Raw genomic sequence first — 22,557 nt, forward strand, 5'->3', positions numbered from 1 at the left:
ATGGAAATACATGAGAATCATGGTGTGATTCATGGGCTGTCCTGTGCAGGGCGAGGAGATGGACTCAATAGTCCTTATGGGTCCCACCCAGCTCAGGATATTCATGATTCTCTGATCCTGTGTAGTGTGCTAAGACCAGCAAACTCTGATTTTGAGCCAAACCAGCAAACACTGAAGTGGTGCAAGTGAGTGAGCCAGGTTTGACCTTCAGGCTCTGCCAGGACTAAAGTAACGTGCAAGGGGAGGGTCTGTCCCACCAAACTGAGCTCCTGGAGAGCCACCACGCTGCTCTCAACACATAGGAATTGTGTTTTCTTTGAAGCTCTTTCAATCTCCAAGTCCTGCCTGGCAATTACACACATTTCCAGGTCTGAATTTGCTGGCCTGTCTCTAGACATATGCTGGATGCTATGATATGGAGCAGTTGGGGCTGGGTTTGCACGCAGCAGCGCCGTCTGCTTCCGCGCGCTCCCGCTGTGGCTCTCTCTGCTCCTTCAGCTCTCTCAAACCTACAGATTAATATTTGGATGTACAGGAGGCTGGCTCTGCATCTCAGCACGGGCAGGGAAGGGGTAAACCCAAATCCAGCAGAGCAGGGACAAAGTTTGGGACAGGGTGAGCAGTTCTGTCACCACAGCCTGCAGGTGTCCCATGCTTTTCCCCAAAATATTGACCATAAACATCCGAACATCAGTGAGGAGAGCCATGGCCATTCCTGCAGTCAGGGAATGTGGCAAGCCCTGTGGGGTGCATTAAACCCAGCCTCATGCCTTGCTTGCCAGGGCTGTCCACACCATGAACCACCAGGCACATGTTTCCTGCTGTCCTCTCCAGCCTTGCCTGGGATTTCTGGACATGAGAATAATTCAGAGAAATAGTGGGGCAGACCAGAAGCTGATTCTGGTTCCCATCAGTAGGTTCCAGAGTTAAAATCAAGCTGTATCATGGCAAAGATTGTCCAAGGAAAGCAACTGCAGACAAGGCTGCACCCCCAGACAGGGTGGGGTGATGCCTGCAGCCTCCAGCACACTCTGGATGTGAGGGCTGGCCCTGCCACTCTCCTGACTTTCCCTAGCACAGGACCTGGCTCTCTGCAGGATCCCCTCCATCAGGACCTGTTGCAGCAAGGCCCAAGGGCAGATTTCCCTCTTTGCAGTGCACACTGAGGGTCTGACCAGGGTGAGCACCCTCAGGCACACCCCAAAAGGCTGCATGGGCAGAATCCTGGCAGTCTGACCTACAGTTCCTCCTGGAAGCAGCTCCTGAGGTTCCCACTCAGCAGCCAGGCACTGAGTGTGGCTCTGGGTCTTGAGCAGGGCCACAGCATGTCCTGGCTAGAGCCCTGCAGTTCCACTGGCCAGCAGAGCACCCTGTCCCATGCCATGACCAGCCCTGGGAGGGCTCAGGGGGCAGGGACACCTGGCTGAGTGAGGAGGAAGAGCCATTCCAGAGCTACAGGCACAGAGATCCCACCCCACATGGGGCCCAGTCCCTGCAGCAGGGAGGTTCTGAGGGCCAGTTTGGGGGCCAGATTGGAGATGTCCCTTCCTGCCCCTTGTTTCCTCTTTGGAGAGCTCTTATTGCCCAGGGATAAGAGGAAGAGCACACAGTGCCCTGGACTGGCCTGGGGTGCTCCCAGCAGCTGCCAGTGAGGCAGAGGTGGCCAAGCCTGACCCTCACCGTGTTTCAGCACAAGTTTGGCACCCAGAGAGGTGTCAGTCCCCAGTGACCCCATGCCAGCTCCCAGCCAGAGCCAGCTTTACCTCCCTGTGCAGGAGGGAGACCCTGGCTGAGCGTGGTGTCCAGCCTGAGCTCTCCTGCACTTTGCCAGCTGCCTTCCCTGCAGTGTGTAGGGTGGGGGGCTGAGGTTTCCTGGCTCCTTGCTGTGTTCTGCTCCTCTTGGTTTGGCCCTGATGGAGCCACAAGGGGTGGTGATGGTTTGTGCATCTCTTCTGATGAGGTCTTGCAGCCCAGGAGACCCTTCAGTCCTCAGGCTGGGGGAATCACAGAATCCCAGAATCACTGGGTTGGAAGAGACCTTCAAGATCATTGAGTCCAACCCAGCCCCAACCCCTCAACTAAACCCTGGCACCCAGTGCCACATCCAGGCTTTGTTAAACACACCCAGGGATGGGGACTCCACCACCTCCCTGGGCAGCCATTCCAGAACTTTATCACCCTTTCTGTGAAAAACTTTTTCCTGATATCCAACCTGTATTTCCCTTGGTGCAGCTCGAGGCTGTGTGCTCTGGCTGTGTCAGTGCTGCTGGAGAAAGAGCCCAGCCCCAGCTGAGCACAGGCACCTTTCAGGAGCTGTGCAGAGTGAGGAGGGCAGCCCTGAGTCTCCTTTTCTCCAGGCTGAGCACCCCCAGCTCCCTCAGGGCTTCCTCACAGGGTTTGTGTTCCCAGCCCCTCTCCAGCCTCGTTGCCCTTGAGCATCCCAAGGTCCTTCCCAAGCTGAGGGGCCAGAGCTGGGCACAGCACTCAGGGTGTGCCCTCACAGTGCCAGGCACAGGGGAAGGATGCCCTCCCTGCTCCTGCTGGCCACACCATTCCTGAAACGAGGGGATGAGAGCACAGCCTTGTCTGTGACCCTCACAGGACTGCCAGCACTGTTGTTTAAGGGCTGAAGGAGATCCTGAATCTCAGTGGGAAATGTCACAAGTCTCCACATCAGGACTTCTCCAAGTCCCATCTTCCAGGGAGTTCCAGCTGAGTGAATCCTGGAGCAGGTCTCTGTCCCACTGAAACTCCTTCCCAGCCCCAGCCACCACAAGTGGCACCATTCCTGCTGCCTCAGCCCTCCAGCCTGTGCTCGGGGCCACAGGAGGATGGAGGCCCCCTGGAGCCCACCGTGCTGGCCCCCAGCTCCCCTGCCCCTAAGAAGCCAAAGCCACATGCCTTGCTCCCAGCTGCTGGAGAACAGCCAGGAACCACTTCCAGACTGCGTCACCATATTCATGGCCTCTCCTGGGCTATATTTAGTGTGGTGACTGCAGGTTTTTCTGGACGTCAAGTTGCTAAAGAGCTGGCACTCCCCACTCAGAGCAGAGCACATCCCCAAGGGGAGCTGAGCTGGAAGGGGGAGCTGAGCTGGAAGGGGGAGCTGCAGGAGCAGAAGGATTGGAGCATCCCCCAAGTGAGGTTTGCCTTGCTGACAGGAACGAGCAGCACACAGCAATTTTAGCCCTCCCTGTCTCCTGTGCAGGGAGGTGTGTGTGGAGCTGGGCAGCCTGTGCAGAGCCAGTTTTGTTTTGCCACAGCCAGCAGATCTGGAGAGGATGTGAACCTCAGTGCCAAAAGCTGCCTCGCAAAGAGGTCACAGAAAACACGGAGGGAGGGAGTGAGGGATGGTGGCTGTGCTGCACACCAGCACTGTGCTCTGCAGGTTTTTTACCACTCTGAGCTCAGGGCACTGTCTCAAGCAGCACAGCCTCCCTCTGGTCCCCTGGGTGCTCCAGACTGGCCTGCAGCACAGCAGGGATGGCAGCTCTGGGCATCCCACTGGATCCCTTTGGCTCAGGTACAGCTGGGCAGCTCCAGGCCTTGTGATTCTCCTCCTGCTTCACTCTGATACCTGAGACCATGCTGGGGTGGGACCCGTGGCCAGGAGGTGCCATGGATGGGGTATGGGCTCCATCAAACCCCAGTGCAGGACAGGGGGAGCTCTGAGCAGCTGCTCTAGTGGAGGATGTCCCTGCCCACAGCAGGGGGTGGAATGAGAAGAGCTTAAGGTCCCCTCCAACCCCAACCATTGCAGGATTTTATTTTATTTTATGATTCTGTGAAGCCAGTGCCTCTATGCTCACCTGGCTTGAAAACACCTACATTTCTCCTAAAGATTTTTTTCATGATTCACCAGGAGATGAATTAGCTGCTTGGGAACCCCAGACATTAATTATTGATGATGAAGCCAGTGCATGGTGATCCATGGCCTTAGACACGGCACAGCCTCCTTCTTCCAATCTTCAGGAGCCCCAAAACTGCTTTGGAGTTCATTGTGTGAGGGGGTGGAGCAGTCCTGGAATGTTGATCTCAACATAAAGTGGCAGAATTTCCCAGGTCACAGGGGACCTCAGGAGGTCTCTAGTTCAACTTTCTGCTCCAAGCAAGATCTCCTTGTCCAGCAGGGCTTGAAAACCTCAGAGGAGGGAGACAGTGCAGCTTTCCTGGGCAAGCTGCTGATGCTTGGCTGCCTTCATGGAAAAAAAAAGTGTCTTTATCACCAGCCTGAGCTTCTCTTAACTCACCTCATACCTGTTTTCTCTCTTCCTTTCACCACACACTGCTCTGAAGAGTCTGGATGTCCTCTCCAACACCTCCTCACAGGTACTGCATGGCTGCTTTAGGTCCCTCAGAATCCTTCCCTTCTCAAGGGAGAGGGATAAATCTCAAGGATTTGAGATCAAGGATAAATCTCCCACTGCAGTTCTCATCAGCTTGGAAAGGGGAGGAACTACCTGCAGAAAGAAATTTTAAAATAAAAATAAAAAAAAAAACAAAAACAAAGAAAGAAAAGAAAAATAAAAATAAAAATAAGATTACAAAAAAAGAAAGAGAACTACCTCAAACTCTTGTGACCCTCTTCACTCCAATCCCACTAAATGTGACATTAAATGAGGAGATCCCATCCCATCATACTCTGGGCTGCTCTAAGAATCAGGAACAATAAATCAACTGACTTCAGCCCAAGATGTTCCCATCTCTTTGCTGACACCAGATAACACAGGGCTGTGAATATTCCCAGCCTGGAACACCTCTCAAGGAAAAGAAGCTGCTGCCTGCAAGGCAGGGAGGCAGAGATACTTAACAGGTAAAACAAGGGAAAAGGAGGCTCCAGAGGTCTCAGGCAAATCCATTAATCCCACAGTGCCTTCATTTTCCATGCTGCTCCTAAGGAACCAGGGCCTGAATGCACAAAGTATCTGAACAGAGCAGCAATTGCTGCCTGATCAGCCTCTTCCCCTGGCTGAAGCTTCTGCCCTGTGCTGATTACACAGACCCTCAGCATGAGCCAAGCCCAAAAATCAATGTTCCCATGGTCAAGGTGAGCTCTGCAGGAGGTGAGCTACATCTTTTTCCAGGTTGACAGCAAGATGAAGAGGGGCTGGAGGCACAGGAGGTGGCTCCATCCATCAGGAGCAGATCTGGAATCACCACCAACAGCCATAATCATCCATCAGGGGCAGATCTAGAATCACCACCATCAACCATAATCATCCATCAGGGGCAGATCTAGAATCACCACCAACAACCCTGCTGCTTGCATCAGGAGCAGATCTGGAATCACCACCAACAACCCTGCTCCATCCATCAGGAGCAGATCTGGAATCACCACCAACAGCCATAATCATCCATCAGGGGCAGATCTGGAATCACCACCATCAACCATAATCATCCATCAGGGGCAGATCTAGAATCACCACCATCAGCCCTGCTCCATCCATCAGGGGCAGATCTGGAATCACCACCATCAACCCTGCTCCATCCATCAGGAGCAGATCTGGAATCACCACCATCAACCCTGCTCCATCCATCAGGGGCAGATCTGGAATCACCACCATCAGCCCTGCTCCATCCATCAGGGGCAGATCTGGAATCACCACCATCAACCCTGCTCCATCCATCAGGAGCAGATCTGGAATCACCACCATCAGCCCTGCTCCATCATCAGGAGCAGATCTGGAATCACCACCATCAACCCTGCTGCATCCATCAGGAGCAGATCTGGAATCACCAACAACAACCATAATCATCCATCAGGGGCAGATCTGGAATCACCACCAACAACCATAATCAACCATCTTCCCCCTGCCTGCAGCAGTGTCCCTGCAATGTCTCCTCAAGCAGCACTGACCAAGGCCAGCCCTGCTCACAGAGACAGCAGTTCCAGATGTGGCAGCTGTGGACAGGTAGGCTGGAGACTGGAGGAGAGCAGGGATGTAGAAGATGTGATGGAAACAGGAGGTTAAGGGCAGTGTGGAGGGCAGGTGGAGTGGGGAGGAGCAGGACATAGCCAGAGGTGACCAGGCAAGGGTGACCATGAGCTTTGGGTGTGCTGGAGAGGACCAGCTCCCATGACAGAAGGCCACTGGGAGCTGGCATAAAGGTGAGAGCAATCCAGGAAGGCTTTGGAAGCCACCAGGAGACTTAAAGAGGGTCAGGAGATTGTAGGTCTCATCTCGAGCTACTCATTAGCCACAAGGACTCTGGCCTTTCAACCAGGCTAATTACTGATTGCTCAAAGGATAACACTTCCCACAGCTGCTAAACTTGCTGACACTGGGCCCTGGATGTCTTCTATTCTGGGAAGGGGGAGTGGAGTCTCCTAGTGTGAACTTGTGGGGCTGGGCAAAGCCACACTGGAGCAGAGATAAAGTCAAGGACAGCTGCAGCTGCTTGGCAATCGTTCAAAATGAGCCACGAGTCACTGACTTGGCTATTCTGGGACCAGCTGAAGAGCCAGAGCTGGGGAGAACAAATTCATGGCCTGCTCACACAGAAATGGACTGCAGCAAGCCTGGGCCTGACCAGTGCCCAGGCACATTTGTCAGGGGCCTGATGGGAGGCTGCAAAGCTCTGTCCCTGGTGGAGCTGTGGCTGCAAAGCTCTGTCCCTGGTCACCAGCGAGGAGCTGTGGCTGCAGGTCTGCCTTGGGACTGATCTACCACAGCTCACAGGTCTCCAGCAGGGCAGGACCACGCAGCTCCCTGAAAGTCACAGAGAGAAATCGCTGCTATGAGGACTTTTCAACCCTTCAGGTTGCCTGAAATTGGGTCAAAGCCTTTGCCCAGGGCTGCCATGCTGGAGAACAACTGCTGCTGAAGCTTCTAGAGAACCCAGCAGAGGTTTCCCAAGTCAGAATTTACTGGGGAATGGGGTGGGTGAAGCCTGTGATATTCCCTGAATCTGTAACCAGTGACCAGAGTAATCCTCTCAAATCTTTGCCTAAGGCAAGGAACCTGAATTGGAACCTGAATTGTTTATGTGCTGCATTTCCCAGCTTTTGGGTGGGAGCACTGGGCTGGGAGGCTCTGATGTGGCCCAGCAATGTCTGTTCCCTGCCTCCAGAACCCCCAGCACTGCTGGGGCTGACCTGAGCCCTCCACACAGCCCAGTGCAGGTCACCTCCAGAGCTGCAAGACTCAGATAGACAATTAAGCTCGTTGGGAGCTCACCCAAAGGACACCAGGCCTTTTGAGGTCACTCACTGCATATGCTGGAAAGCAGATATGATCTCATTAGGCAAATATTTATGATCAATATTGTCCACACTCTGGCAATGAGCAGCATCACTTGGAGCTAGGAGCTCTCCAGGGATGGATGTGGGTTAACAGAAGGGCCTGGGCTGAGCGTGAACCTCTGCTCACCTGCCTTGGAAACACCTACATTTCCCCTAAACATTTTTTTTTCACGATTCACCAGGAGATTAATTAGCTGCTTGGAAACCCCAGACATTAATTATTGATTATGCAAAAGATTTTGTTCATCACAGTTGCTGAGCTTGTCAGTGCTGAGGACGTCAGGATGGAGGGGAAGTCTGGATGGGCCCTGGATTTGCCACCAGTTTCCTAAGGTGGGGCCTCTCCACAAGGCAGCACAGCTCCAAAACAGGAGCCAAGCGTGGCAGCGAGAGCCCAGCTCAAACAGAGCTGCCCTGAGGGGCAGGAAACTGAGGCACAGGACGGCGTGACCCATTCAGCAAACAGCAAAAGCACCCCCTGCACCCTGGGGCATCTGACCCGAGGCCGGGGCTGCTCCCAGGCGTGCGGGGGGCAGATATCGAGCATGGCCTCCCCTCCGCGGCGGCTCCAGCGGCACAGCCCGGTGCCAGCAGCCCCTCCTCGCCCCGGCTCCCCGGGCAGCAGGAGCCGCAGCCGCGACGAGCGCGGGTGGCAGTGATAAACCTCCTGCAACGCCCGGCAATTAATCTTGCGGAGCGGTGAGTCAGAGTCACCCGGAGCTTCCTCCCCTCACCCAGAACCAGCCGCCGCCGTCTCCAGAAGCTCTCGGCTCCAGGGACCTGCAGATGCCACCTGGCTGGGGAGAGGGATTTTTTTTTTTTTGTATTTTTGTGCTGTGCCATCACTGCGAGGTGCTGGGCTCCCCTCCGGACCCAGTCTCCGCTGCACTCAAGGGAAACAAGACGCACCGATACCCGCATGTGCCTGCCTGTCTCTGCAGAGGAGCGGGGTGTTTGACTCCCAGCTTCTCTGGCCGTCAGCAAGGCGAGAGGGAGATGCCATCCTCATGATAAAGCCCATATAAAAAAGGTGTCAAAAGCCAGAGGGGAGGAGGAGGCAGGAAGGACTTAAATAAAACTCCCGGGAAGGAACGGGTATATTTAACTCCCACCAAGAAAACTCCCCCGCACATTTTGCCCCCCGTCCCAACCCCCCAAAATCGACGGTGCTCCCCAAACTTTCCCAAGCTTTCCCAGGGAAAAGCCTCTTCCCGCCTTGCCCTAGGCATGAATGCAGTTTGCAGTTTTAACAGCAGATGTCTCTCCTATTATGATTTATAAAAATGCTTAAAATAAATAATGCAAACATATTTACAGGAATGAATTCCTGCTCCTGAGCGCGTTTGTCACTCGGAGGCTCCCGAGCAGGAGCGCCTCGCCGCCTGAGTGCCTCCCGCACAGTCCCCGCCGCCCCCTCCCTCCCTCCCTCCCTCCCGCCGGCGCTGCGGCGGCTGCCAGGAGCCCAGGGCAGGGTGGCCAAATCCCAAATCCTCCCCCCCCCTTACCCCAGCCCCTCCCCAAACCCCGGGTCTGGGCCCACACCAGCGTTTCAATACAAATGTTGTATAATCAACGTGTTAAATATTTAAAATGGTCGTGCAGGAGAGCTGCCCGGCGGTGCCTGATTTCACACATCCTGACAATTTCACGGACCTCTGGGCTTACGTTTCTTGGCAAATAATGAAAGGCGGTGGGAGCCCCTTCCTCGAAGGGCACGTTGGGGAGGTTTGCCCTGGCCGCAACTCCTTCAAACGCGATGCGACTCGCGCAGCGCCTCTCCCACCTCCGCGCCCAGCCATGTCCAATGCTTTTAAGCGTGACCTTCGCGCGGGGCGGATGCAGCCGTCACGCCGCCGAGGTGACTCAAAGGCAGAGCGGGGGGCCGGGGAGGGGGGCACGGCCGGGGGCAGCTGCCGCCAGAGCCGGCGCTTCCAATGGAATAACTTTTCTTTTTTTTTTTTTTTCTTTTTCCATGGCCGTTTTTTCCCGCAGCCGCGCTCTTTCCGGCGCGGTGCACACAAAGAGCCGCGTACCTGCGGTGATGCGAGTGGCCCAATTAGCGCTCCGCACCCAGGCTGCCCGTTTCCATAGCTTCACAGCACAGCGCTTCCCTCTCCCGAGGCCATCGGAGCAGGACCCGGCATCTTATCAGCGATCATCCTGCCACGCAGCGCTCCTCCGGGCCCTACCTGCCGACGGCCAGTCTCGCTGGCAACGCAGGATAATATCTTTTCCCACCAGAGCCCGGCGATGATTTCTTCCCGCTGTAATTTTGTCTTGCTTCCAAAGCCTCTTGCATAACCGGTGCCGAGGAAGCAGGGCACAAAGCAGGGCAGCTACAGGAGCTCCCCCGAGCAGGGGATGGGGTGAGGCTGTCCCGACCTGAGGACACCCCAAGAGGCTCTGGTGCTTCAGCTTTGCTGAAGGAAAGGTGAGAGGAGGTATCAAAAAGGACTAATGTGTCTCCCTGGCCAAACCCCACTGGCAAGCTGTGAGGCTGAGCCAGGAGGACATGGAGGTGGAAGGCAGAATTTTCTCCTCAGTCAACCAGATCCTGCTTGGGTGAGAGTTCCATGGGAGCCCAAAACCACAGCCTCTCAAAACAGGCACAGAATTTGGGCAGGAAAGCCTGCTCCAGGAGGAGGGGAATGTTTGTGGCCTCCTGAAGGGGTGACTTGCTCCAGCTCCTTGCCTTCCTGCAGGTTGTCTCGGCAAGGGGCAGAAGCACAGGGCATGTAGAGGCATGAGGTGTCTCTGCTGCAGCCTTTGTCATGGAGGAGGGACACATTCCAGGTAACACAAGCAGGAAAATCATGAACTGAATACCCTGACATCCTCCAAGTGAGGGTCTTGCGTCCTTCCCTGCCTCAGAGCCACAGCCAGTGCTGCACATCCCATCCACCCCATCCTCCACTTCCCAGCTCCAGAGCTGGCTCTGTGGGCAATGCCAGGAGAGAGAGCTGCCAGCCTGGTCAGAGGACCATGGCCATGCCAGCCATCACACCCTGCAGAGCCCAGCAGGACGGTAGCAGCACACACCATGAAGGCTGCTCAGCACTCTGCATCCTCTGGGTGTTGTTGTAGGAAGGGCAGATCCCCACATGGATCCATCCACAACTTCCCAAGCAGGCTGGAGTTGTTAACACTAACAGCTCATCACCAAAATCTCTGGTTGCAGAGGGGCTCTAATTAATTCTCTCTGGTGACCAGCAGAAGGACCTGGGGGAATGGCTGGGGCTGTGTCAGAGGAGAGTTAGGTTGGATATTTGGAAAAGGTTCTTGTTCCAAAGGGTGCTCAGGCACTGAACAGGTTTCTCAAGGAAATGGTCACGGCCACAAGGCTGTGACAGAGTTCAAGATGTTCTTGGTCAGTGCTCTCAGACAAACGTTGGGATTGTTGGGATATCCTGTGCAGGGCCAGGAGTTGGACACAATGACTGCCATGGATTCCTTCCAGGTCAGGATATTCCACAATTCTATGATTCCATGATTTGGGAATTTGGGCTCCATCTGAAAGGACAAGGAGCATCTCTTACCTTGGGAAGAGCACTGTTTATTTTTAATTTCTCTGGTGTTAGAGGAACTTTGTGACTTTTCACTTGCCATCAATTAAAGTCATTTATATCAGTAGTGGATAAAACCAAGAGCTTCCTGCTGTTCAAAGCAACACTTTCTTGTTTCAGAAAGAGCATCTAGAACAGTTCATTTTGGGTTGACCCAAAGTTATTTCTTTCCCTTGGGTATTTGATTTAACAGCCCAAACAATACAGCCCCACTCATGCTCCCAGCCCAAGGATACTTTTTGCCACACATCAAGTGCCTGCTTGAAATTTTCCATGCTTTGTGGCTGACTCAGACTACATTTTCCTCTCCAAAATTTAAGCAAAAACTCATTTCTGAGAAGAGAGCTTTGCCCACCAAGCAGGACCATGAAGCTTTCCCACAGCCTTGCCTGGAATCAGGAATGAGATGGCTGTGCTGGACCTTGCTCCATTTCCCAAGGAGCTGCACATGCATTTGGGGGAATTACCAGCCTCTGGGAATGGCTGTTTACAGAGTATCTTGCAGCCTGGAAATGCCACAGAATTTGCTCAGCCTCTGGAAAACTGAGATATTCCAGGGAGCAGGAGGATGGATGTGGTGGAGCATCACTGTGCCAGCAGCTGGTGCCCAGGGAAAGGGCACAGCCAGGGGCTGCAGGGATGAGATGTTCCCAGCCCTGCTGATGTGACTCAAGGACTTTGCAAGATGGAGGTGGAATGTTTGTGTTTTCTCTTTTTTCTGGCTTTTTTTTTTTTCCCCTAATCTCTCTCTGCCAAGTTTGAAAGCTGCACCTGCAGGACAGCTCCAGCTCTGGTGTGAACTCACCTGCCTCACACCTCACCCGTGCTGGTACAGCCTCCTGGATCCCACCTGGGGGCAAACAGAGGTGATGATGCCACGGATGCTGCAGACAGAGCAGCTTCCTCCAGGTCTCACACCATCAGAAGGGTTTCATTTCCCAGCAGAGCTCCAGAGGCAGCTGGAGAAGGAGGCAGGGGACACCCAGGGAAAGCAAGCAATGCCACTGGGGCCAAGGAAATCCACAGGACCCAGAAGAAGGAGCAGGACAAGGTTGACAGACTCAAGAGTGCTCGTGTCCCACCGTGGTTGTGCTTTCTGAGCCGTGTTCCCAAACTGCCCCACCAGCCTTGGGTGGCACCTGGGCACTGGGCACTGTGCCAGCCCTGTGCCTGCCCTTCAGGAGGGCTGCAGAGGGAACACCCCAGGGCAGGTCCCCAGCTTCCTGCAGCTGCTGCTGGCTGAAAACCGTCTGTGCTGGGCAGCAAAGGCACGTCCATCCCTGCCTGTGCCCACAGCATTGCCTCACCCAGATGGGACAGGCTGTGACCTGATTGTGGGAGGAACAAAAAGGCTCCCAGGCAGCCAATGCAGCAGCCCAGGTTGTGCTGGGTGTCAGCTCAGCTCTGCTTGGCACAGACATGACTCAGGACAACCAGCACGCTCCTCTGAGACAGCTGCAGCAGCAGAGACATGGCAAGTGAGGTCCATTTCCCTCTTTTCCCTGCTGTCCTGGAGCTCTGACACTGCCAAGAAAAGCAAAGATGCCCAAAAACTGTGACTAGAATATGAATGTGATGCTCAGGCTGTGGCAGTGGCTGTAACCCAGCCTGAACTCCCCAGCCATCCTGAGCTGCAGGCAGCAGGGATGAGGCCAGCCCAGCTGAAAACCCCTCCCTGCAGCCCCTGCCCTCCTGTCCCAGCCTGCCTGCACCCCTTTGCTTGCCCACAGAGCTCTCTGCCCGCCTGTGCCACAGCCTGCTGTCCTTGGCATGCCCAGGGCACAGCAGAGGTTGTGGCAGTGTCTGAGCAGATGCTGAAGGAGAGGGAGTAACCCACATGTGGTCATGCCTGGGAAAACTCCAGGCCACTGGGTTTGGCCATGATGCAGAGCAGAGTAAGGGATGTGGATGTGAGAAATCACCAGCTCTGAGCACAGGGGGCTGCACCCCCAGGCAGTGAGGGGGGCCAGGGCTGGACACCCTGCCTGAGGGCTGGGTTGTCAGTGGGGCCCCACCAGCCTCCAGCTCTTTGGCTCTGAAAAGGGCCAGAAACCTCAGGAAAGGTTTCTGCCAATATCCAGTGGAGCAGGACTGCCTGCCCTCCCTTTCCATGGGCAGAACTCCTCCACACTCAGCAGCTCCAGCCCCACAGAGCCCAGCTGAAGATCTGCCTCTGGTTTTCCACCCTCAGCACAGCAGAGCAGAGGTTTGGGATGAGGCAGAAGGGCCACGTTGGACTGACAACATCCAGAGAGCAGGACTGAGCTCCCCAGCATGCAGCAGCCATGTGTGAGCCATGCCTGGCTTGTAGGGACTGTGCCTGTTCCAGTAATGGTTTGGGGGCATTTGCCCCACTGTGGAGATGGCTTGTCCATGGCTTCAAGGATGCTCCAAGGTCCTGTGGGCAGCAGAGGCTTTGCCTGTTCCTGGGCTGGAGAAGAGCCTGAGCAGGGCTTTGCTCTCCAGCTGGGCAAGAGGGAAAGAGGGAAGAGGAGAAAGAAAGTCTGCTGCAGATCTGCTCGACCTGCAGGGCTGTGGCAGCACCAGGATCTGTGTTAAGAACTGGCTTCCCCAAGTTTAGGAGGCTGAGAGATGCATGGAATAAATTACTTGTGACACTGACTCCCACACTTCCAGACTCACACGGGATTTAGCCACCAGACTCTGGGTAAGTCAGTGCTGGTTATTAAGGTCAGAGAAGTCGGGTGGCTAAATCCCTTCTGGGGCTGAGGCACAGGGCTGGGCCAGCCTAGGGAGGCAGCTGTGCCCCCTGGCACTACTGCCCAACACCCAGAGCAACCCAGGAGTGCTCCCATCACAGCCTGGATGGCAAATAAAGGAACTACCCATTACTGGATCCAATTCCTGCGTGGGGATATTGAGGAGAGGAGAGGAGAGAGGAGAGAGGAGAGAGAGGAGAGAGGAGAGGAGATCTTGCCCTGATCCAGGGACAGCCTGGCTTGTTTTGCTGCTGGTTTCTGAGTGGTTTCACTTATCTCTTTCCTCCTCCACTACCTGGGGTTTCTAATGCTCTAGGGAGATGTCTCCATTAACCACAGTTTTCTTTGGCAGTTATATTTCATTATAGTCTCTCTTCACACTAATCTTTCCCAGCTTTTGTTGTTGTTATTTTTATTATGACGATTTTCACAAACCCTTTGTTTCCAGCTACCCTTAACCTGGCCGTGTCCCTTTAAATACCACAGCCTGGGCAGAATAGGGGATCAGTCCTTTGACAGGAGCTAAAGTCCTGTTTGATCTGGATTAGATGCTGATTTTGCTTACCAGACTAAAGACCGAGGGGGACCACGCAGTGCCTGTGTTTGCACAAACCTGCCTGGTCGCATTCCTCTTCCTGCCCGTGTCCAGCCGCGGGGTGAGCGCCGGGCTGAGCACACAGCGTGAAACCCAAGCGGATAAGCGGTCACTTTGTCTGGAGATGGAAGAAAATGGAGCTGTGGGGGCAAAGGTGGCAGCTCTGCACCGTGCTGGGGAGGTGACGCAGGGTGCAGAGTGTCCCCAGGGTGGGAGCAGGCCAGCACCATCACTGGGATGCCTCTGGGCATCCCGCAGCCCTTGGCACTGCTCACTCTGGAGCCCCAGCTCTGACTCGCTGCCCATCTTGCCATTTGGGGTTTAAATGTGGGTCCCTGGTGGCCCATCTCATGGGGGACTGGTAGGATGTGGGAGCACCCAGACCCCCACTACTGCCCCACTCAACAGATTGTGTTTTCTCCAAGGATTCCCATCTCTGCTGTGTCCCTTTCCCACCCCCATTTCCTGCCTCTTCTCCTGCCCTTTTCTCTCGTTCCTCTGCCTAAAGGAAGAGCGTTCTCTCTTTCCCTGTGCACTCCCCATCCCCTCATGTCTTGCCCTGCCCTGGCCCCTTCCCCTAGATCGGCCCCAAGCTCCCAGGAGTGGCTCTGCCTCCTCAGCTGCCCTGCAGCCTCACCCTCTGCAATGCCTCTGCCTCTCCTGGAAGGCACCACAGCCAAACCCTGCCCCAGCCCCAGTGACAGGGCCACCAGCCAGCTCAGGCACTCCATGGGCTGCAGCTGGGGGGCAGGGAGCCCCCATCACACACACACACTTGCAGCAAAGCCAATTTATGCCTCCCTCTGAGGCTGTCTCGATGGAGAAATGTCAGGACTCACGGCAAGGCAGTGAACCATGCTGCTGGTGGGAGCCCTCCCAGGCCAGCAGAGAGGCAGGAGCTGGGGTTCAGTGCAAGCCCAGGGCCTGCACCCCATCCCTCAGTGCCAACCCATGGCCTGCACCCCATCCCTCAGTGCCAACCCATGGCCTGCACGGTGAGCCAAGGGCCTGCACCCCGTCCCTCAGTGTGACCCCATGGCCTGCACTGTGAGCCAAGGGCCTGCACCCCGTCCCTCAGTGCCAGCCCATGGCCTGCACCCCATCCCTCAGTACCAGCCCAGGGCCTGCACTGTGAGCCCAGGGCCTGCACCCCGTCCCTCAGTGCCAGCCAAGGGCCTGCACCCCATCCCTCAGTGCAAGCCCATGGCCTGCACTGTGAGCCCAGGGCCTGCACCCCGTCCCTCAGTGCCAGCCAAGGGCCTGCACCCTGTCCCTCAGTGCCAACCCATGGCCTGCACCCCATCCCTCAGCAGAGCCCAGGGCCTGCACCCCATCCCTCAGTGTGACCCCAGGGCCTGCACCCTATCCCTCAGTACAGGCAGTGGGGGAGCACACAAGTGGGATCTGCCCTAGGCTGGTTCTGCCCCACCTGCTTCAGGTGAAAAGCACCCAAAAAGTCCTGAAGCAAGGAGAAGGGTGTCTCCTGCTCAGGGAGTCAGAGCCTAGCTGGGGTAGCATCTCCCAGCTGGCTGGTGCTCAGGTCACCTGGCAGTAGGAGACCTGTGCCCACGATGGCAAGGTGGAAGGATGTCAGTGGTAGTGATGCCACCAGCATGTGTCACCCAGAGGGGACAGGGCACAGCTGGGAGATGCTGAGCTGTGCCAAGCACTCCTGCTCACTGCTGGGGTCCAGCTCTGCCAGACAGAGGTGCAGGACCTGCAAGATCTTCACGGGCATCAGTGTCCTGCCTGGTGCAGTCCCAGAGCTGGAAAATGAGCTCTGCTGGAGGTGGGCAGTCATGGCTGTACCGCTGCTGGAGGCATCGCTGCCCACAGCAGATGGAGACTCAGAAAGCACAGGGCTGCACGTGAGGTAAAATGCAGGAATTATGACTGTAAAGGTCAAGCAGGATGCACTGATAAAGGCCCTTGGCTCCCAGGGCTGGGCTTGGCTGACTCTGCTGCAGTCCCAGCCTGCCAAGATGGAAAGCAGGTGGGTGCTGGCATCACCCCCTGCCCACTGCCAAGCCACCCAAGACAAGAGAGTGACACCTCAGTGGCAAGGGTGGGTGAGGAGATGGAGAAACCCAGGGTTGCCCAGGGCTCTGCCAGGAGAAGATGTTTCTGTGATCTGGCAAGTGCAGGGATGAGAGGGGAAGGTTGTCCTGCTGTTTCCCTGTCCCCAGGGAATCCTCGTGACTGGAGGTGGCCTCGTGGAACACCCTGGTCACCTCTCCTCCTCAACCAGGAGTAGGAGAACAGGCAAAGCCAGAAAGCAGGTGGGACCAGATGGAGCATTGTAATGATTTGGGAGGACTTATCCATGCTTGCTCTGTTCCTGAACCCATCTTAGGTTTAGTAGAACCTGCCCTAATCACTCATTGGCTCATGGGTTTACCAACAAGACACAGACCAGCAGCTCCTCTATCCCTGACAGGCCTGCCCCAGGCTTGCTTGGGTTCAGGGAGAGGGCCTGCAGGAGAAGCCAGCTGCAGGAGAAGCCAGCTGCAGGAGAAGCCAGCCCAGGGGGCTCAGAGGCAGGGCAGGAGAGGGCAAGGCATCCTTCCTTCCTTCCCCACAGGCACCTCATCCTCCAGTCATGGGTCAGAGGCAAAGGGGGGGCTGCAGGACAGGCTGAGGGGACAAGGACAGGGCAGCCTGGTCCTGTGTCCCCAGTGTCCCCGGTACCATCTGGACACTCCACCAGCACTACATCCACTGGTGGGGAGGAGACACAATTCTCCAGACCGATGCTCCACCAGGGCTGTCAGCACCAATGGCTGGCCAAAAGCGAGGCCAGCTGCAGGCTGCAAACCCCCAGCTTGGGCTGGTGGCACCTGTCACCTCTGCTAAGGCCCTGCTCAGCCGCTGCCGTCCGCCCATCGTCACCCAAGGGCTGAAGGCTCGCGCGGCGCCAGCCGCCGCCTCCCTGCCCGATAACACCGCAGCATCTTGCACTGAGTGGCCTCCTCCTGCTGTCACAGGCCGACCTATTTCTCACAAATCCTGACTGCTCTGCCCTTAAAACATCTTGACGCAGTGTTGAAGCCGGCCTTGGCACCGCAGCCAGTCCTGCTTAAGCAGGAGTAGCCGTGGCTTGGCGTGGGCTTTGCAGCGAGCGGGGCTGCCTGGCAGAGCAGCAGGGATGGGGAGCACTGATTTGCTCCTCAGGAATAATCAGGCATTGATCGTGATCGAAAAGAGGAATACCATTGTTCAAAACGAGACCAGACTCTTGGTACTAAAGTGATTTCAGCATTTATTATAACAAAAAGGAAAGGCCTAAAGCGTGGGGGCCTAGGCCAAGCAGGAGCGTTCCCTCGAGGATGCTGCAGCTGGGGCTGCTCAGCAGCGATGGCTCTGATGGTCCAGGTGGGGCAGCAGGGATTCACTGGGTCAGAAGCCCCTTTTTATCCTGTTTTTTTGTCCCTTTGGATTGGTTTCAGTTGGGATCCTTCATTTGCATGAAGGTTTAAGGCCTTGATTGGCCATTACAGTTCTGTCCAGGCTGGCTCGTTTCACTTGGGGTGAGGTGAACTTAACTGAGGTGTAATTTCATATAACCACCCTTTTAACCTCTTTTACCATAACCAAACTAACAGTACATGCTTAACAATTATCAGCTATTTTACAACAGTTTCTAACCTATTTTTGACACCACGGCTCAACCAAGCTAGAAGGTCCTTGCTGCCCACAGCCCAGGGCTGCTGGGTGTTGTGATTCTCTGCTGGGGCTGAAGGAGCTGGTGATGGAAGAGGTGTCCTCCTTCACACAAGCATAGCCAGCACTCCCCAAGCAGTCACCCACTCTGTGGGATGGGGAGGGGGAAGCTGAGAGCCCAAACCAAGACAGCTTCTCCACGGAGGCAGCACCATGGAGCTGCAGGCAGGATGCCAGGCCTGGTGGTGCTCTGGTCCCCAGGGCAGGAGGACCTCAGGCAGTTTCTGTGCAGAAAGCACCCTGTGATGGCTGCAGGGACATCCCCAGCCTCCTGCAGAGCCGCAGCAGGGCAGCCAGCCAGGGCCCTTGGCCAGCTGAAGCTGCAGCTTTGCCTTGCTGGGGACACAGCTCATTCCAGGGTGGGCTGGTGGGATGTAGGAATGGGTGTCAGCTTCCACCTATGGAGTGTTTTCCGAGGATGCTGCTGGGTAAACATCCCCTGCCCCAGCTCAGGCGTGGGGAGATCTCAGTGTGTGGGGGTCGGCCAGGAATCCTAGAATTCCCAGAGGTGAAGTGATGCAGATGTCAAGCCTTTATCATGGATAAAGGATCTCCCATGGCTCCTCTCCCCTGAGAAAAGCCCTTTTCAGTCTTGCTCTGATGCAGAGACAACACAGCATCCCACAGACCTTGTGGGACCCTCCTCCCCTCTCCCACACCCAGCATGCAATGTTTGTGGGGAAGAAGCCAACACAGAGCTCACTCCCTGTGGAGAATGTGCAAAAAACGAGGCATCCTTAGCCTGAATTCAAAAACTCCACAACCTTTTGGAAGAACTTCAGCCAAGGCTGGAAATGGGCCTGGAAAGCTGCCATGGTGTGTGTGACACCGGGAAGGTCACCTGGCCAGCTGCTGGGGAGCAGAACTTGGGAGGCTTATTTCAATTAATGGTCTCATCTGAGCTGTCCCAGCAGCCCCAGGCTCCAGCCTGAGCCAAGCCAGATGTGTGACAGTGAGCATCCCCCAGATGTGTGACAGTGAGCATCCCCATGCCTGGGGACCCCCAGGACACCTGCATTGGTCCCATCCAGCTGCTGTGGGGCTGCCAAAACCCCAACCAAGCTGGTGTCAGCTCAACCCAGGACAGGCTGGGAAGCACCCAGTGATGGTGTTGGACATGCTGGATGGCTCTAACACCTGGCACCAGGGCTGGCTGAGCTGTGATGTGCCCCTACCAAGGAAAGCTGAGCAGATCCCACCATCCCAACCTCCCACTGGAACGGTGGGTGTGAACTGGGTCCCCTCCCAGCAACCAGGATTGGGTGCTCATGGAGGTTCCCACCCCACCACCGAGGTCCTGCTGCCTCCCTGCCATGCATGTCCCCCCAGTGTCCCGTCCTTCAGTGTCCCATCCCCTCGGTGTCCCGTCCCCTCGGTGTCCCATCCTTCAGTGTCCCATCCCTCGGTGTCCCATCCCCTCGGTGTCCCGTCCCTTCGGTGTCCCGTCCCTCGGTATCCCGTCCCTCAGTGTCCCGTCCCTCAGTGTCCCATCCCTCAGTGTCGCATCCCTCAGTATCCCGTCCCCCCCGTGTCCCATCCCCTCAGTGTCCCATCCCCTTGATGTCCCATCCCCTCGATGTCCCGTCCCCTCAGTGTCCCATCCCTCGGTGTCCCATCCCCTCGGTGTCCCATCCCTGGGTGTCCCATCCCCTCGGTGTCCTGCCCCTCAGTGTCCCGTCCCCTCGGTGTCCTGTCCCCCTGGTGTCCCATCCCTTCAGTGTCCCATCCCCTCAGTGTCCCGTCCCCTCGGTGTCCCGTCCCCCCAGTGTCCCATCCCCTCAGTGTCCCGTCCTTCAGTGTCCCGTCCCTTCGGTGTCCCGTCCCTCAGTGTCCCGTCCCCCGGTGTCCCGTCCCTCGGTGTCCCGTCCCTCAGTGTCACATCCCCTCGGTGTCCTGTCCCTCAGTGTCCCGTCCCTCAGTGTCCCGTCCCCGATGTCCCATCCTTCAGTGTCCCGTCCCCTCAGTGTCCCATCCCCTCAGTGTCCCATCTCCTCAGTGTCCCGTCCCCCCGGTGTCCCGTCCCTCAGTGTCCCGTCCCCCCGGTGTCCCGTCCCCTCAGTGTCCTGTCCCTCGGTGTCCCATCCCCTCGGTGTCCCATCCCTGGGTGTCCCATCCCCTCGGTGTCCCATCCCCTCGGTGTCCCGTCCCCTCGGTGTCCCATCCCTGGGTGTCCCATCCCCTCGGTGTCCCGTCCCCCCGGTGTCCCGTCCCCGGTGTCCCCGCAGTGGCAGCGGGAGGTCACGCCTGGCCGGCGGCGGGCCCGCCATCCGGCTCAGCTGAAGCACATTTTGTATTTTGTCCGGCGCTTCCTGCATCCTGCCCCATCCCCAGGCCGGGGGGGCAGGTCAGCCCGGGGTCAGCCGCTAATTGCAGCCCGGGGGACGGCGGGACGAGGCTGGGACCAGCGCCAGGCTGAGACCCGGCACGGGGACATGGAATGGGGACACCCTGCAGCTGAGCCCGGCACCCCACAAAGTGCTGGGGTGCCCCTGTGACAGGGCAGGACATGTCTCTGGCACCACTGTGAGGGTTCCAGCTCCTGCTGCAGCTCACCCCAGAATCCATCCTGTCCAATCCAGGCTACTCCATGTGGAAAACATCCCTGCTGGATCAGCCCAGGGTCTGGCCTTACCTGGCATCACCTGCTGGCACCTTCCCACGCCACCAAAGCCAAGCGGGGTTGGGGACACGGCTGTGCCCTCTGTGACAGCACACCCTAGGGCCACAGGCAGGTTTGGTTGCCCTTCTGCTAACTCTGTCTAATGAGGATGTTAATTAGGAGAGACTCGAGGCCAGCCCTTGTGGTAGCGCCCAGGGTTGTCCCTCAGCGCCCGTGCCGAGCTCGTTATCATCATCCCGGGTGCCCTGTGTCACCTGGCTGCCAGCAGGTACCCTGGGGACAGCAGCCCTGGGTGCCACTTCCCCAGCAGCAGCCGTGGGGACAGCCCAGCACAGGGCTGTGCCTGACAGAGGGGGAGCAGGGAGGAGGGGATGGGTTCACCCTCGGGGGATGCCTGAGGTCCTGCTCGTTAGGCAAAGCTCCAGGCCAGCACAGGGCCACCCTCCCACACACTCACCTGGGAGGCAGGGATGGAGCCCAGCACGGGGGTGAGCTGCAAGTGGGGTGGAGGGCAGCCAGCACCCCATATCCCACCTCCCCTCCTCCCCATCCCACTCACAGGCAGGGTTTGAATCCCACATCTGATCCTTTTCTCCCTAAGCTGTTTACCTGCATGGGAAGCCCCTGCTCCCTTTGTCCCCTGCTAATGTCCGTGTCCTCCCTGGCAGCTCCATATCCCTGCTATCTCTCTCCTCCCCTGCTAACACCCATGGTCCCTGGCAGTGCCCTGCCAGCCTGGCACAGCAGGGCTTGCTGTGCCATGATGGCATTTCCCCAAGCATTGCTCTGTGCCAACAACAGCCCTGAGCACAACCCTGTAGTGGGTGACACAGCCAGAGCAGGGTGACATTCCCAGCAGCCCCAGCCCCAGCTGTGGGTGGGATGAAGCAGCACTCACCCTGCAGCTCCCCAGGGGATCAGGGCTGGGGAGGGGGCTCTGTGTGCTGCTCCCCAGGACACTCTCCCAGCATGGGGCAGGGGCTGGCTCCCTCCAGGTGCCAGGACTGTGCCTTCACACAGCCCCAGCCCTTAGCCACAGTCATAAAGAAAGCAGCCAGACTCCTTTTTCCCAGCACACCCCCACCACATTCCTGCTAAGTGCTTTCGGCTGTGGAGCAGCACGGCTTGGGAACCAGCTCCCAGCAGCCCCTTGCCAGTGCCATACACCAGAGCCCTGCTGGGGCACGACCAGGGTCTGTCTGTCTGTCCCTGCAGGCCTCCAGCTGTGTCACTCACCACACTGGCCCAGCTCCATCACTGTCACCATGGGCTGCAGTGGTTCCCACACCCAGCCCAGGGCTCAGCACTGCTGTGACCAGGGTGCCTGGGCTCCAAACCACCCCGAGCTGCAGGAGCAGTGGGGGGAATGCTGCTAGAGAGGGCATCTGGGGCAGCTTTCCCCAAGGACTTTCTGCTCCGTGCCAGCAGGTCGCTGCTGGGCAGGGACAGAGCCCACGCACCGCCATCACCCCCCTCCTGCGGGCGCACATCTGGCCAGCAGATGCTGGCCCAAACGCTGGCTGGAGCTGGGGACAAAGGCTCTCACTCCCTCCTCCCGGCAAGGCAGAGCCAGCACTGCCGGCTCCAGCCGGATCTTCCCTTGCCAGGCTGGGAGGGCCCTGGAGAACCTGGGGACTGGTGGGAGGTTCCCAGCCCACCTGCCGTGATTCCCAACACAGCACCCAAGCACTGGCAGCATTGTCCATGGCTGAGCCCATCCAACATCCCCTCCACCCCAGACAGCTCCTGCTGATCCAGTACCAACATGAGGCCAGGCTGGAAAGCCATCCCAGAGCCCACTCACCTTTGGGAGCTCATTTCAGACTTGTCCCAGCAACATGAGCCTCACGGCGCTTCTTCATGGCACTTTAATATTATTTCACCAAAACAAATGGTGCTTGCACTGCTGAGTAAAACTCCAGGCAGGTCAAGGAAATATCCCCAGGAGGAGCCAAGGCTGGCTTAGCCCAGGCACTGCCAGGATTAACCGTGGGGATTTAGCAGCCAGGGCGACTCCAGCTCAGCTCATCACACCGTCCCACACACTCCGGCATCGTCACTGGTGAGGTCCCCACAGCCAGCAGGACCACAGCACG

At 57.1% G+C, this 22,557-nt stretch overlaps 1 long non-coding RNA gene across 1 annotated transcript; it reads right to left on the bottom strand.

Moving 5' to 3' along the window:
* Nucleotides 1-3,754: 3,754 nt before the first annotated feature.
* LOC139597600 (uncharacterized) lies at nt 3,755-9,761 on the bottom strand. The gene is made up of 2 exons (XR_011681652.1): nt 9,277-9,761; nt 3,755-4,460 (listed from the first exon to the last, which is right to left on the bottom strand). It is a non-coding gene; the product is annotated as an uncharacterized lncRNA (long non-coding RNA).
* Nucleotides 9,762-22,557: the final 12,796 nt, after the last annotated feature.

Source organism: Agelaius tricolor, unplaced genomic scaffold, assembly GCF_023055355.1.
Source record: "Agelaius tricolor isolate 1412-34295 unplaced genomic scaffold, bAgeTri1.0.p SCAF_18, whole genome shotgun sequence".
Taxonomy (NCBI): domain Eukaryota; kingdom Metazoa; phylum Chordata; class Aves; order Passeriformes; family Icteridae; genus Agelaius; species Agelaius tricolor.